Below are 13095 nucleotides of genomic sequence, written 5' to 3'. Positions count from 1 at the left end.
CTCCGAAATTTTGTGAAATAAAGTTGCACAGTTCTTAAGTTATAGAGCATTTGTAATCTGCATTTTCTTGTAGCTATTTTGACAAAAAGCAATCTATGCTGTCAAACCAAAGTGTCTCCAACTTGCAGCAAGTTACCATTTGTTAACACACATTTACTGGAATAATTCACAGCTTAACTTCAAACTGTAACCATCAGCTGAGTTGTTCATAACCAGTCAGCTGTGTCAAGGGTATGATTCCTTACCAATGGAGTTAAAAGAACAGACTCTTTTTCAGACAGAATGCTTACCACATTCCTTAAATCAGTCCCTGAGAGTCAATCAAAGAATGTGAGCCCAACCCCTACTGTGGCTCAGAGACATCACAAATCCTTATGTTAGGATAAAAAGCTCAAGGGCCACCCTGCCTGGCATGCCTGCTTGATTCTGGGTAGAGTGTCTAGGCTCCCTTCCTCACAGATCTAAACTGCCTTGGTGAGATCTCCTTTAGTTCTGTGTGTCTATTCTATCTGGGTTAATATTTTACTATTTTGTTTTGACACTGGAGCATTCTGGGGGATAGTCTGCAATCTTCATTCTCTGGGATGGTGAGGCACCCTGTGAGGGAATATGATTGTCCTGCTACTCAGCTACAACAAGGTGGGGGCTGGGGCAGCACCGGTGACATCTCATATCTGTGAATGAACCCTAACTCTTGGACATTACATGTGGATTAAAAATAAATCTCTAAAGCTGGACTTCTATGGCCCTGAACTCTGATGATTATGGTTTGGATAATGGTTTGAAGCTAATCATTGATCCTCAGATCTCAGCCTCCTGAATAGTTAGGATAGATGGTGTAAACCACCAGCACCCAGATTTGCTCTTGCTTTCTTTGGTGTAATTGCTTTACAAAGTCTTATCTCATTTAAATCTGATTTCTTTCTGAGTTCTACTCAGCAGTACATTACAGATGGAAATTGTTCATCCTGTGTTTTCTTGGTCTTATTAAAACAAAGATTACTCTTCAGTAGATTTTTGATGCTGCTTACCAAGTACACCATTCCCTAGTCTACTTCATGAGTAATTATTATGTATTTAAAACCTTCCATAAACTACAGGAACCCTTCTAATTTCCTGGGTTAAAGTGTTGAATTATTGTATGTTTCCTTCCCTATATTTTCTTTTCCTTGTTTCTTTCTTTCTTTCTTTCTTTCTTTCTTTCTTTCTTTCTTTCTTTCTTTCTTTCTTTCTTTCTTTCTTTTTCTTTCTTTCTTTCTTTCTTTCTTTTTCTTTCTTTCTTTCTTTCTTTCTTTCTTTTTCTTTCTTTCTTTCTTTCTTTCTTTCTTTCTTTCTTTCTTTTTCTTTCTTTCTTTCTTTCTTTCTTTCTTTCTTTCTTTCTTTCTTTCTTTCTTTCTTTCTTTCTTTCTTTCTTTCTTTCTTTCTTTCTTTCTTTTTCCATCGTGGGTCTTGAATTCTGGGCCTGGATGTTGTCCCTGGTTTATTACAAAATGTGTACAGGAGTAAAATCTGTCTCATCATCTTTCATCCCCAAGTTCATGAAACATTCAGAAAAAATGAAAGAACACATATTTGGGAATACATTTTCTTTGTGTGTGGGTAGAAGTCTTATAGCTTGAACTCAAAGCCTAGCCCCTCTCCTTAAGTACTTTTGCTCAAGTACCACTTGAATCACAGCTCCATTTCTAGTTTCTTTGGTGGGGAAATTAAAACATGATTCATAAGCATTTGGCTTTGTATGAGTAACCCCAAAATGACTTTAGTACATTCTTTATATATTTAATTAATTACTGTTGATGCGTCAATTGTGACTGATTCACTTTTAGTCCATTATGATGTTGTTCTGAGTGAGTTATAATAAAACACTAGTGTGGATAATGTGGAGAGCCTGTGTTTTCTCACTGTTATGGAGGCTGAAAGTGAATTTCTCATGAGGATGAATATTTCTCTACCCTCACTAATATTGCTTTTTCCAGTTCCACGAAGATGGGTGTAAAAGATGACAATTAAGTTATGGTTTTGCTAAATTTAATTCTGTAGCAATTTAAAAAATCTAGACTTAAAAAAATGAGGAACAAGAGCTTGCAGAATACTTACAGATATGTATGGGATTACAGAGATAAGCAAAAACAGTACTCCGCTAGATATTTTGCAGGGTAAATTACAGGTAAAAATGATCCTTGTGGCTGTCTAATGCATTTGTAGGTACATAGAGTATGTTCAAACTTTCAGCCAAGACAAAAAGGATGTTGCCCAGTGTTTCAATGAAGCACTTAAATGCAAATTAAACTGGCTTTTGAAAAGGGATTAAAAATGGCCTACACTTTGTGAAAAATTTGGTAACTTGTGGGTAGTGGCAGGCCTCCCAGACAAAGAAAAGTTTAAAAGGGAAAATTATCCTAAAGTTTATTTCAAAGCAGAAAAGATAAATTAGGATCACCAAATTATTGTTCAACCTAGTTTGCCATTATAGGTTTTTTGTAATAGTTTCCAAAAGGCCCACAATAAAGGACAGAGGACTAGTTTGTCACATGGAATGTTGGCCCTTAATAAGTTAAAGGTAAAACCATGCTTATAAATCCACTTCCAATGACCATCTTTTTGCTTTTAGTTGGAGTAAATATGCCCACAAGTAAAGATTCATTGATCTGAAAACTGGTGTCAAGCCAGGCTTGGCAGAGAAAGGTCCCTGTGAGATTGTCACCTCTAACCTGCCAGCAGAGTGTTCAAAAGCAGAGTTCGTTTGGAGTTCAAAGTGGCAAAGTACTAGCCTTGATCTGGAGAGCTGAGGGACAATGCTCAAACCTTGAGTTCAAGTCCACCAACCGACCAAGGAAACTGCCAAAGATTCATTTATTTCCACATAGACAAAGGCATTCCTGGAACCCTGAAAATGGAATATGCAGAGGCAGTAAGCCACTTCTCATTGGATGGCAGAGATGGAATCAGATCCTGAAGTCACTTGTGCTTGTCTCTTCAAAGCTTGAACAGAGTACGGAGGTCATGGGAAGATAGTTTGTAGGCATGCTTAATGCTCATGTTTGGCTAACTCAGCATGGACTTCCCAGTCATCTAAGATAGTGTGTAGTAAAAGCTAAAGTTGTAAAATATGAGGGATAATTTAAATACCAACCCACCTGTATCTGCTCAAAGTCCCAATTGGCAGTGAGTTTTGAGCTGGCCCAGATACATTAATTCATCTGCTAAGGAAAGAAAGTTGTGTGTACTTGAGATTAGGTCCCCTTTGAGATTTAACTGCCTACAGAGGCAGACATTGCTGCAACCAGTACAGATCAGGTTCCTCATCCAGCCAGAAAAATGTTTTTACAAACCAAAATGTTAAACAAGATATGATGCTACAGCCCCAAAAAGGGTCTGTACATCTGTTAAAGGTTAAATGTTGTATATAAGTGACTCTAAACAGGCTACCCAGATCCAAGGGATGGTACTTAGAATGCCAATCAGATGCAGTTTAAAAACATCTACTTGGATTTACTACAAAACTCTGGCAAATAATTGTTACTCAATTGTTTATAAGTTTTAGGTAACCTCAATCTTGTTGATTTCCTTGTTGCTTTAATTGGAAATAAAAAGGGCTTTTGTGGCAAAGACTCCTTTTGCCACAGTTCAAAGCCATCCTGAGCACAAAGAATCTCTCTAAGACTCAATTTCCCAGCTAATAAGCCATGCGCCAGTCTGGAGGCATGGCTCAAGGAATCTCACCTCCAAGGAACTCTCTTAGGTGGTAGAATACTAGCGTTGCAGAAGTGCTCAGGGAGAGTGCCCAGACCTTGAGTTCAAACCATTCAATGCCAATTAGGACAAGCTATCCCAGCAACAGAGACTAAGAAACCCCCTTTCACTCCCCCCACCCTGTACGATCTAGGACAAAATTAGTCCGACAATGGAAAACCATGGAGAGCAGTAAGAGGAGATGACATCCTAAATGGAGTCACTTTAGGCTTGCCCTTTCAAAATTAATCAGAGCTGGGAAAACAATAGAAACAGTTGCTTGCCCACCTAAATTTCCATACCTGTCTATCTTCTAAGGGGACAGAAAGTTCCACTATTGTTTTTGTTACTTGCTATTGGTATTTATAGTAGCCTCTGAATGGTATTCTCCTCCTAGTCCATTATCTTCTCCCTTTCCTAGTTGTCCAAAAGACACTAGACACCCCCTTTCTCCCTACTTACCTTATTAGGGGCTTATGCTTCAAATATTACTTTTCTGGCCTATGGCTAATGTGTGTTCTCCTATGCCATTCATGTTAACTGACCTTGGTACCTTGTCATATTTTTGCCTGATCTATTCAAAAGTCTCCTTTAACTGGATAACAATCCCCACCCAGGACACCACCTGGGAGCAAGTCATGACTATCCTGCTACTACAGGCAACTGGAGACATCATTTACATTGCCCTGCTGGACCCTAATGTCCCCAGCGCCAGTGACTCCTTCACCTCCCCAACAGGAAGTAGCCAAAAGAGTCCATGACACCTGTTGACTCTGGTACCTTTAAATATCTCTGCTACCTCCTCTGGCTACTGTAATCCTAAAGTGGAAAAAGTCTTACCTCCCCCCTCCAGGATGTCAGGAGCCAGGTACCATGCCATGTCTCTTCTGGTAATCAAACCTTCCTGGCTTATTTCTCTCTTGGCTGATAATAACAATTTTTTGCCTGAACAGCAACTTTGCTTTTTATTAAATGTGTCTTGATATTTTAACTTTAAAAAATATGCATATAGGGCTCGGAAAGTGGCTCAGTGGTAAAAAATATGCATATATATTTTTGTAGATCATGGGGCATGAACTCTAGGCCTGGGTGCTATCCTTCAGCTGTTCAGCTCAAGGCTAGTGCTCTACCATTTGATCCACAGCACTGCTTCTGGCTTTTTCTGTTCATGTAATGCTGAGGAATCAAACCCATGGCCTCATGTATGTGAGACAAGCACTCTACCAATGAACCATATTCCAAGCCGTAGAAAATGTTTTAAAAAATGGTTTCATCACAAAACTTAAATAAAAACTTAGTAATTTAATGGAATTTTCTTGCACATTTAAACAACATTAAAAAAATTGCAGAATTTTTTAAAAGATGAGGAATATAGATGAAGTAACATTGAGCAGTCTCCTGTGTAAAAGTAGCATTCAGAAACTCTGTATGAAGGTATCTCTATACCAATAGCTCTTTTTTCCCATTTCTCAAGACTTTAGACAGAAACTTGAGCATGTCCCAACTGTTCAAAATTGTGAATCTCTTGGCTCTGAGTGACACTTGGAGTAGAAGGCAAGATTTTGTTCATCATATCATCATGGTGCGAGGCCATCCTAGAATGTGCACATTGAACACCTGGCACCATACACACTGCCATAGGCCGTATTGTTTCAACAAATAAATCCCACAATCACAAGTTATTATAATGCTGCATATGAAATCATTTTAAAATGACAAAAATGAGAAGCAAGCAAAACGTACTTTAACTGATTGTGAAATTTTCAGGGAGATTTAAGGATATTGGTGACATGGAAAAATAATAAAATTGGATGTGCAGAAGCCCCATGGCTGCAGAGTTGCTAGAGCCTGTGAGCTGTGAGATCCAGGGACAAAATCTCAGCCTCACCCCTGCTTATGCCACCAAGACGTCCTAGAGACCAATGACTCCCTGTCTTTCCTCCACCACCTATTCAGGACACAGAACATCCAGTCATGGATAGAAATGAGATGGTGCTGAGGGCCGAAGTGGCCAAGCAAGCTGAGCAATATGGTGACATGGCAGCCTGCATCAAGTCTGGAAGTGAGCAAGAAGTTGAATTACCTAATGAGGAAAGGAATCAACTCTCAGCTGCTTATTGGAACCCATAGGTCATCTTGGAGGGTAGTTTCAAGTATTGAGCAAAAGACAGAAGGTGCTCAGAAAAAGCAGCAAATCATGTGAGAACACAGGAAGAATTGAGAACAAGCTAAGAGATATCTGCAATGATATACTGTCTCTTTTGGAAAAGTTCTTGATCCCTAATGCTCCACAAGCAGAGAGCAAAGTCTTTTATTTGAAAATGAAGAAAGACTGCTACCACATCATGTCTGAGGTTGCTGCTGGTGATGACAAGAAAGGAATTGTGAATCAGTCACTCCAAGCATACCAAGAAGTTTTTGAGATCAGCAAAAAGTAAATGCAACCAATGCATCCTATCAGATTGTGTCTGGCCCTTAACTTCTCAGTGTTCTATTATGAAATTCTGAACTCCCCAGAGGAAGTTTCCTTTCTTGAAAAGACAGCTTTTGATGAAGTCATTGCTGAACTTTATACTTTATGTGGGTTATGTTACTTCTATTTTAATTTCTGTATTTCCCATGTGTTTTCTGTTTGCTTGTTTCAGATTAGGAGAGTAGAGCCTGTTAACATTTAGTGAGTTATCCGTTTTTATCATGAGTTGGCCAGTATGACGATGTGGAATTTTTAAACAAGTTATAAATGTTTGGCATGTGCTTTGGTTCATGGTGACTTCACAAGTGCCAGTGTTGAAACTAATTCCATGTCTAAGTGAGGAAATCTTCCTACATATTGGTTTGTACTGGTGGAGAATAAGAGGGAAAATGGTTCCAGTCAAGGTGTAGTTATTGTGGGTATTATAAAGTTTTGGAGCACTGGTGGGGCTGTCACTCAAACAGATATTCCATGGCTTTTCCAAATTACAATCATGTATTTCTGTGGAAGAGTCTATTTCAGTGAGCACACCTTTGACTACAGCACCAGAAGTTTTCTTTCAGACAAAGTTGTGACCCAATTAACTCTGGATAAGGGCAGAAACGGTTCACATTCCATTATTTGTGAAGTTACTGGTATTTGCTCAAACTATTTTTGCTACACATTTTATTTGTATTTCAATGTTTTAGACAACCTAAAACTGATTTAAAAGTAAAGGTGTAGAAAAAATGAACTGCTTGGTATTGACAATTCATGTATATTCAGCAAAGCCATAAACAAAAATCCGTATGTTTAGGAAATGGAAAGACTTGGAAAAAATTATATTAAGTTATTATATTAAAATTTATATTAAGCCCAAAGAAACTTAGGTCCGATAATTTCCCTTATTTGCAATAACTAGTATATGTCTGAGTCAAGCAGAAAAGGTCAGATAAATTGATGTTAGGGAAATGAACCCTAAGATATGTATTCAAATGTTTTTTTTTCCTTCATGTGATTGTTTCTAACACATTTACAATATTATTTCTTTGCTTTGTATGTCCCTCCCCCATGTTATATCCTCTGCTATTTGAGATTGGTATAATTTGTGGAGGGGAAGGGAAAAAACAAATAGTTTAAATAGGGATATTGGTGGATCCATTGCAACAATGAGATGTTATGTGGAAGAAGTTAGGTGGAAAAATGAACTTTACAACTTTGGTAGGGGGAGAGCAGGATTGGGTTGAGGGGCGGGGGGAGGATGGGAAGGGATGGGAAGGGGAAACAAAAGAGGAGGCTACAATGCATGATAAGAAATGTACTCCTTATCTTGCCCATGTAATTGAACCCCTCTGTACGGTATTTTCACAATAAAAAAAAATCCTATGTATTTAACTTGATTTTAGATTCTTTTTCCTTCTGTGATTTTTTTCTTTTTTGCTATGTGCCTCAAACACATGTGTTGTTAAAAAAAAACCAAGATTAAAGGGAAATAATATGATGGCCTTCTTTGTTTAATGTCTTTTGAAATTTTCATGAACAATCCAAGCATAATTTTTAAGAACACATGTATTAAGTTCATTTAAGTGGAATAAAACATTTTTGAATGGACTTTTCAACTACTTTCTCTATTATTTTTCATGTAAATCATTCTTTTGAGTTTGAATCTCCTCTAAGGAAATTGTACATTATTAGAACATTGTTCATTAGTCCCTTTTGGCAGGGAATAGGCTTTTACCGAGTTAAAGTACAAAGTTTATCATAACAAAAAAATTACTTATGTAACTACCAAACACCTCCCATATTCCCCATTCTCCTCGCACCTCAAAAACAAAAGTGTTTTTTTTTTCTCCTTTGAGGAGTGGAAAATTGGCCATATGACATTGAATAGCATTAACTGTAAATTCTATGCTTCCTAATCAGTTTTGGTTTTTCAGAACTTCTTGGTACAGTTTGCCTTCGATTTTTATCATTCTGTTTGTCAGGTGCATAAGATTTCCTTCTTTTTTTAGCCTTCTGCCTTGTCACTTTTCTTGGTGGCTGTGTACTTTGGAAATGGAAACATGATCTTTCTGTCTCTACATACTCTCTAAGATCCTTTGGTCCTTTGCTTGCATACTATAAACTATTTCCAACATCCTCTACTGCAGCACATCTTACCTTACTTGATGAGATTGTGTATATCTTATAAACTCTATCCCAAATGGTCTGTCTGTCATTTTTGTCATTAAATGTTTCTTCTCCCAATAATGATGAGGCTGTTAAACCTAAATATCCTCCTACAGAATATTTCCTTGGTACTTAACAAAAAACAGCGAACAAAAATGCCATTTGAAAAGGTACAGTTGTTTTTTCTTATAAAATGTAAGATCCTCTAGAGCAGGGGCAATATTTTCTGTATGTTCTATTGTGCCTAGTACAATATAAATGCTCAATAAATACTGATGGTTTGAGGCAAGAAAAAAAATCTTCCTTCTTTATTTGAAATACCAGCTAAACCAATTACTATTCTTGAGTTTGATATTGCTTTAAAATAAAAGTTTGCAGTTATGTTGAAGATAGTCAGACATAGAAACATACATTTATATTTATTTATATAAACACACACATATATTGCTTTGGTGTAAGCAGTAAGATTACATTTACCTAACTTAAAATATAAAATCAATGCTATATATAAATCAGTACAAACTCACCCAGTCAATTGAATCCACCCAGATTCCTTCATAAAACCCGTAAACTTATCAGATCTTTTGCACAACTAAGCTCATCTCAGAAGAAGCCATGATGGAAAAGAACCCAAGAGCGATATCAGGCACATAAAAGAGGTTAGATCTATTTTCAAAGAAGGGATATCAGTAAAATTATTAAATTATTTGGGATTGAAAACCAAAGAAATGAAGATCTCTACAAAGAAGGGGACTAAAAAGAAAGGAATTTAGTTCAGTCATAAACTGAAAACACAGTTCACCTTGATAGGAATAGCTTCTCTGACATATCAGCACTGTCAGTAGTTATTCCTAGTTCCACATTTGGTATTTGGGCTTCTCTCTGAAAAACATGGGGAGGTTATTTATGTAACAAAATAATCTCTTTTACTTCACTATCTATGCCGTGAGTGTTAATAGTTTTCCAAAGGACCTTTTGTGGTCACTAGGCCCCAGATGTAATATAAATAACAAGACTGATGTTCTTATAGGTAATCAAACTGAGTTCCATCCATTTGTAGGGTCTCAAGTAAGTTAGGAAGGAGAGAAATTAGAGAGGCCATTGCATTAAGAAAGTAACAACTAACACATTGAATATATGCTTGTAGGGTCTTTTTTCAATTTTTAGCCTTTCCCTATAAAATTGTGTTAAGTCATAGGACGATGAGAATTTTTCAATTACAAAAATCATTTAGAGGCATGGACCTATTTTTGGTAAAGAAATAATGCATTTTTAGGACTGGAATTGAAAAAAAATGAAAGGAATTGGGGTGATAATGGAGCTTCCTGTTTTTAATTCCTCTTGCAGGACTTGAGAGCTTGAATGATCCTCCCTGCTCAGGCTTAGAAGTTGCTGGACTACAGTTGTATCACTGGGCCTAGAAAGATTAGGCCTACGCATTTATTTTGAGAAGAGCTGCTAGGGAGCTTAGGAAGTTAGGAATTCTCTGGTGATGCTGCATTATCAGTAAAGGAACTGTGTTGTCCCAAATGATGCCTGAGAATTCCTGACTGTGGCAAATGCCAGAGGTCAGGACACAAGCCTGGTTTCTAGAAGTAGCCCTGACTCTTCCCACACTCAGGACCTGGGATAACAAAGATTTATTCCAAAGTCTAATGGGTAACACCTGGGAAGACAATATGACTTAGCTTAGAGTGATTGAGAGGAACTTTTAGGATCATAGAAGAGGGAGGAATTCACACTGGAATAGGGCATGCAAACAGAAAGACAAAAACACACTGGTTTGGCCCAAGCCATCAAGCTTCACAGAGACTCATCCTTCACTTCACACTTGCACCTCACCCACATTCCCCCGATCTCCCCAATCCATCATCAGTTTGAACAGTAATGGTGGTGAGGTGCCTGCTCTAAGACCACTCCTCCCACCCACAGGATTTTTTTCACTATTTAGCTGAACAAATTTTTAAAGAAAAGTTAATGGGAACACCATGAGTTGAAGCCACAATAGCAACAATGAACATCAAAGAAAAGTAAAGAACCTTAAAGGAAAGGAAAACTTGGGAAACAGCCAAAAACTACTTAAGATTTCAAAAATGGAATTTGGGCATTTCTGGGAAATTGTTAGATTTTTTTAAAAATTTAATTGGTGCAAGGATTTTGCTGTATATATAGCAATTTCTGTTACTTTATTGCAGTGTATACATTAATCATGAAAAATGATCCAAGAATCCGTTTAGTGCCTGCCAATACCTTTTTATATTGAACAGGGAGCTATTCCAAAATGTAAAGAAATCAGATATAATTTACATTCAACAGAACTTATCTTTTAAACAGAAACAGAAAGAAAAGTTTCATAACCTCTGCTACATTAGTAGATCTAAGAATTAAAAAGCCAACTTATTTCATGCTTCCAATACTTGTCCATTTCTCAGATAGTCTAACAATGTTTCAGGAGACACACAGTGATTTTCATTAAAAAAAAAAAAAAAACTCACCTATGCTCATGTGAAGCTGGAGAAAACCTCCCCATGCATGATTGCAATCCTCAGAGAAAGGGCCTAGAACTGGTGGAAACCTACTTCCTCTTAGAGTGGCAAGATGCATTGTGGGAATTGTAGTCTATGTTACAGCACAGATCCTTTGAAAGTGCAGGGTTTTTATTTTTTTTCAAAGCAGGGCAAAGATCCTTCTGCGCATGTGCCTCCCCACCCACTGTGGGTATTTTCAGCCTGCAAATTCCAGTTTCATTCCCTTTGCCTTGCTGCTGGGAGTTTTCTCTTCTGTGAAGCTTGGGAGGTGTAACTTGAAAGGATCTCAGGCTGCAGAACCAATAACAGGTAGGAACTGTGAGCTGGATGCAAAACACAAGGCAAAATTGATCCTCCACATGTTCCTCCATCATGAGGCTAATGATATGTTCAGAGCTCAAGAGTTTGTGCTGCCACAGCCCTTGTGCCTCCAGGTGCCAGAAACTGGCTTGCAATGTTCTGACAGCAAGTTGGGTGGTTCTCCAGAATAGGAGAAAATGTGCATTTATATTTCCATGACGGTGAAATTCTTCAGTTAACACGTGATTTTATTATCTTTGCCCAGGTGTAAGATGAGCATGGTAACAATTGTAGTAAAATTGTGAGGTCTGTGCCTGATTTCTGTACGTTTATATTGCAGTTGTTTTTTGGGGTTCTGTGTTGTTTCTCCTAGAGGTGTCTCTGCTCTTCTCCTACATTGTTAGCTTTCTTAGTACTCCTGGCTTTAGTTCACAAATGTTTGTACTAGACCTTTTTACTAGGAACAGGTATACATGAGATATTACAGTAGTGTGTGATGGTCCTGTTTTTTTTTTCTTTCTGTTAAGCAATGAAGCCTAGCAATGTTTGAAGGAGGATACGTTGTCAACTCTGACAAGCCCTACAGAGCAGAGGCAGAAAGGCAAAGGAAGGGCAAAAGGTTTTCAGATTCCTTGCTTTAAGCAAAGATTAGTTCTACTCCCTAGAGCACAAGACTCAGGTGGTACTATTTGCTCTAACACTCTCAATCACTTGATGCGGTTGGAAGGTTTATACTAACTAGTAGGAGGGGAAATGAACTTGCCTGAGGAATCAGTCAGAACCTAGTTCTCAGAAGGGACATGGAGCTGTGGTTTGTGGAGGAGGAATTATTGTCACAAGTGAATGTATCTATCTCTGTTCTTACTAATTTATTCAGCCTGTTCACACGATCAATTCTTGTACATGATCTCTCAAATGTCTCACCTGTGGATATACTGATAGTAGCCTTATAGCGTTGGTTTTTACCTGCAGTTAAGAAAGTGTCATTGAGTGTTACAGAAGGAAATTAAAGTACTGTGTCTTACTCAAAGTGGTATTTTTTTAAATGTAACATATAACATAGTTTTAGGTAGTGTTCTCCATTTTATCTCAATCTTCTCAAAGAAGTATTATTTCACTTAAGAAAATCTTCATGGGAATTGAAGTCAATGAAGCTTGAACATTCCTTTAAAATATGTTAGTGAAACATGTTGATCCCTTTTTATCCTTTGCACTTCTTATGGATTTTCCTAGCATAAAATTTTACTAACATGGATATTCTCCACTTTATCTGTTCTTGACAAGTTACAATTTCTCCACTAGATTAATGAGCCTATTTTACATCATTTAAAATGAGAGACTGCCTAAATATGTATTCCAAAACAATTGTTCAATAGAATTTAAATACAATACAATAAAATGCTCTTTTTTGTGTGCTAGACCTGGTTCTTGGGCTCAAGCACTGGACATTGACCCTGAGCTTCTTTTGTTCCAGCCTAATGTTCTACCACTTAAGCCATATCTCCGCTTTTAGGTATTTTAGTAGTTTATTGGAGATCAGTGACTTTCCTGCCCCAGCTGGCTTCAATCTGTGGTGCTCAGATCTCAGACTTCTGAGTAGCTAAGATTACAACCATGAGCCACCAGAGCCCAGTTACAAAATAAACTCTTTTAAATATAGATTATGCTTGTAATAAAATAATATGAAATAGAAGACTTTAAATTTAAAGGATGATAGTCTAAATCCCAAAACAAGAAGAAAATATCCCAACCTGAAATCTAGAACAATTGTCGTTTTGAGTATTTGAATGTGGATAATTAGCCTACAGAAATTTCTATGTATCTTTTTAAAAGTAAGAAGCCATTCTTGTGATGTGGAACAATCCAAAATGAATGTGCAAATATTGCTTTTCAGTGATTCATACTGTTCCTTAG

At 37.4% G+C, this 13095-nt stretch overlaps 1 pseudogene; it reads left to right on the top strand.

Annotated features, from left to right (window-relative positions):
• Nucleotides 1-5706: 5706 nt before the first annotated feature.
• LOC138807081 (14-3-3 protein zeta/delta pseudogene) lies at nucleotides 5707-10345 on the top strand (annotated as a pseudogene).
• The last annotated feature ends 2750 nt before the right edge of the window (nucleotides 10346-13095 follow it).

This window comes from Dipodomys merriami, unplaced genomic scaffold (genome assembly GCF_024711535.1).
Source record: "Dipodomys merriami isolate MVZ:Mamm:240054 unplaced genomic scaffold, mDipMer1.0.p SCAF_1003, whole genome shotgun sequence".
Lineage (NCBI taxonomy): Eukaryota > Metazoa > Chordata > Mammalia > Rodentia > Heteromyidae > Dipodomys > Dipodomys merriami.
The sequence above is the reverse complement of the archived record's forward strand: the minus strand, read 5'-3'. Positions and strand labels throughout refer to the sequence as shown.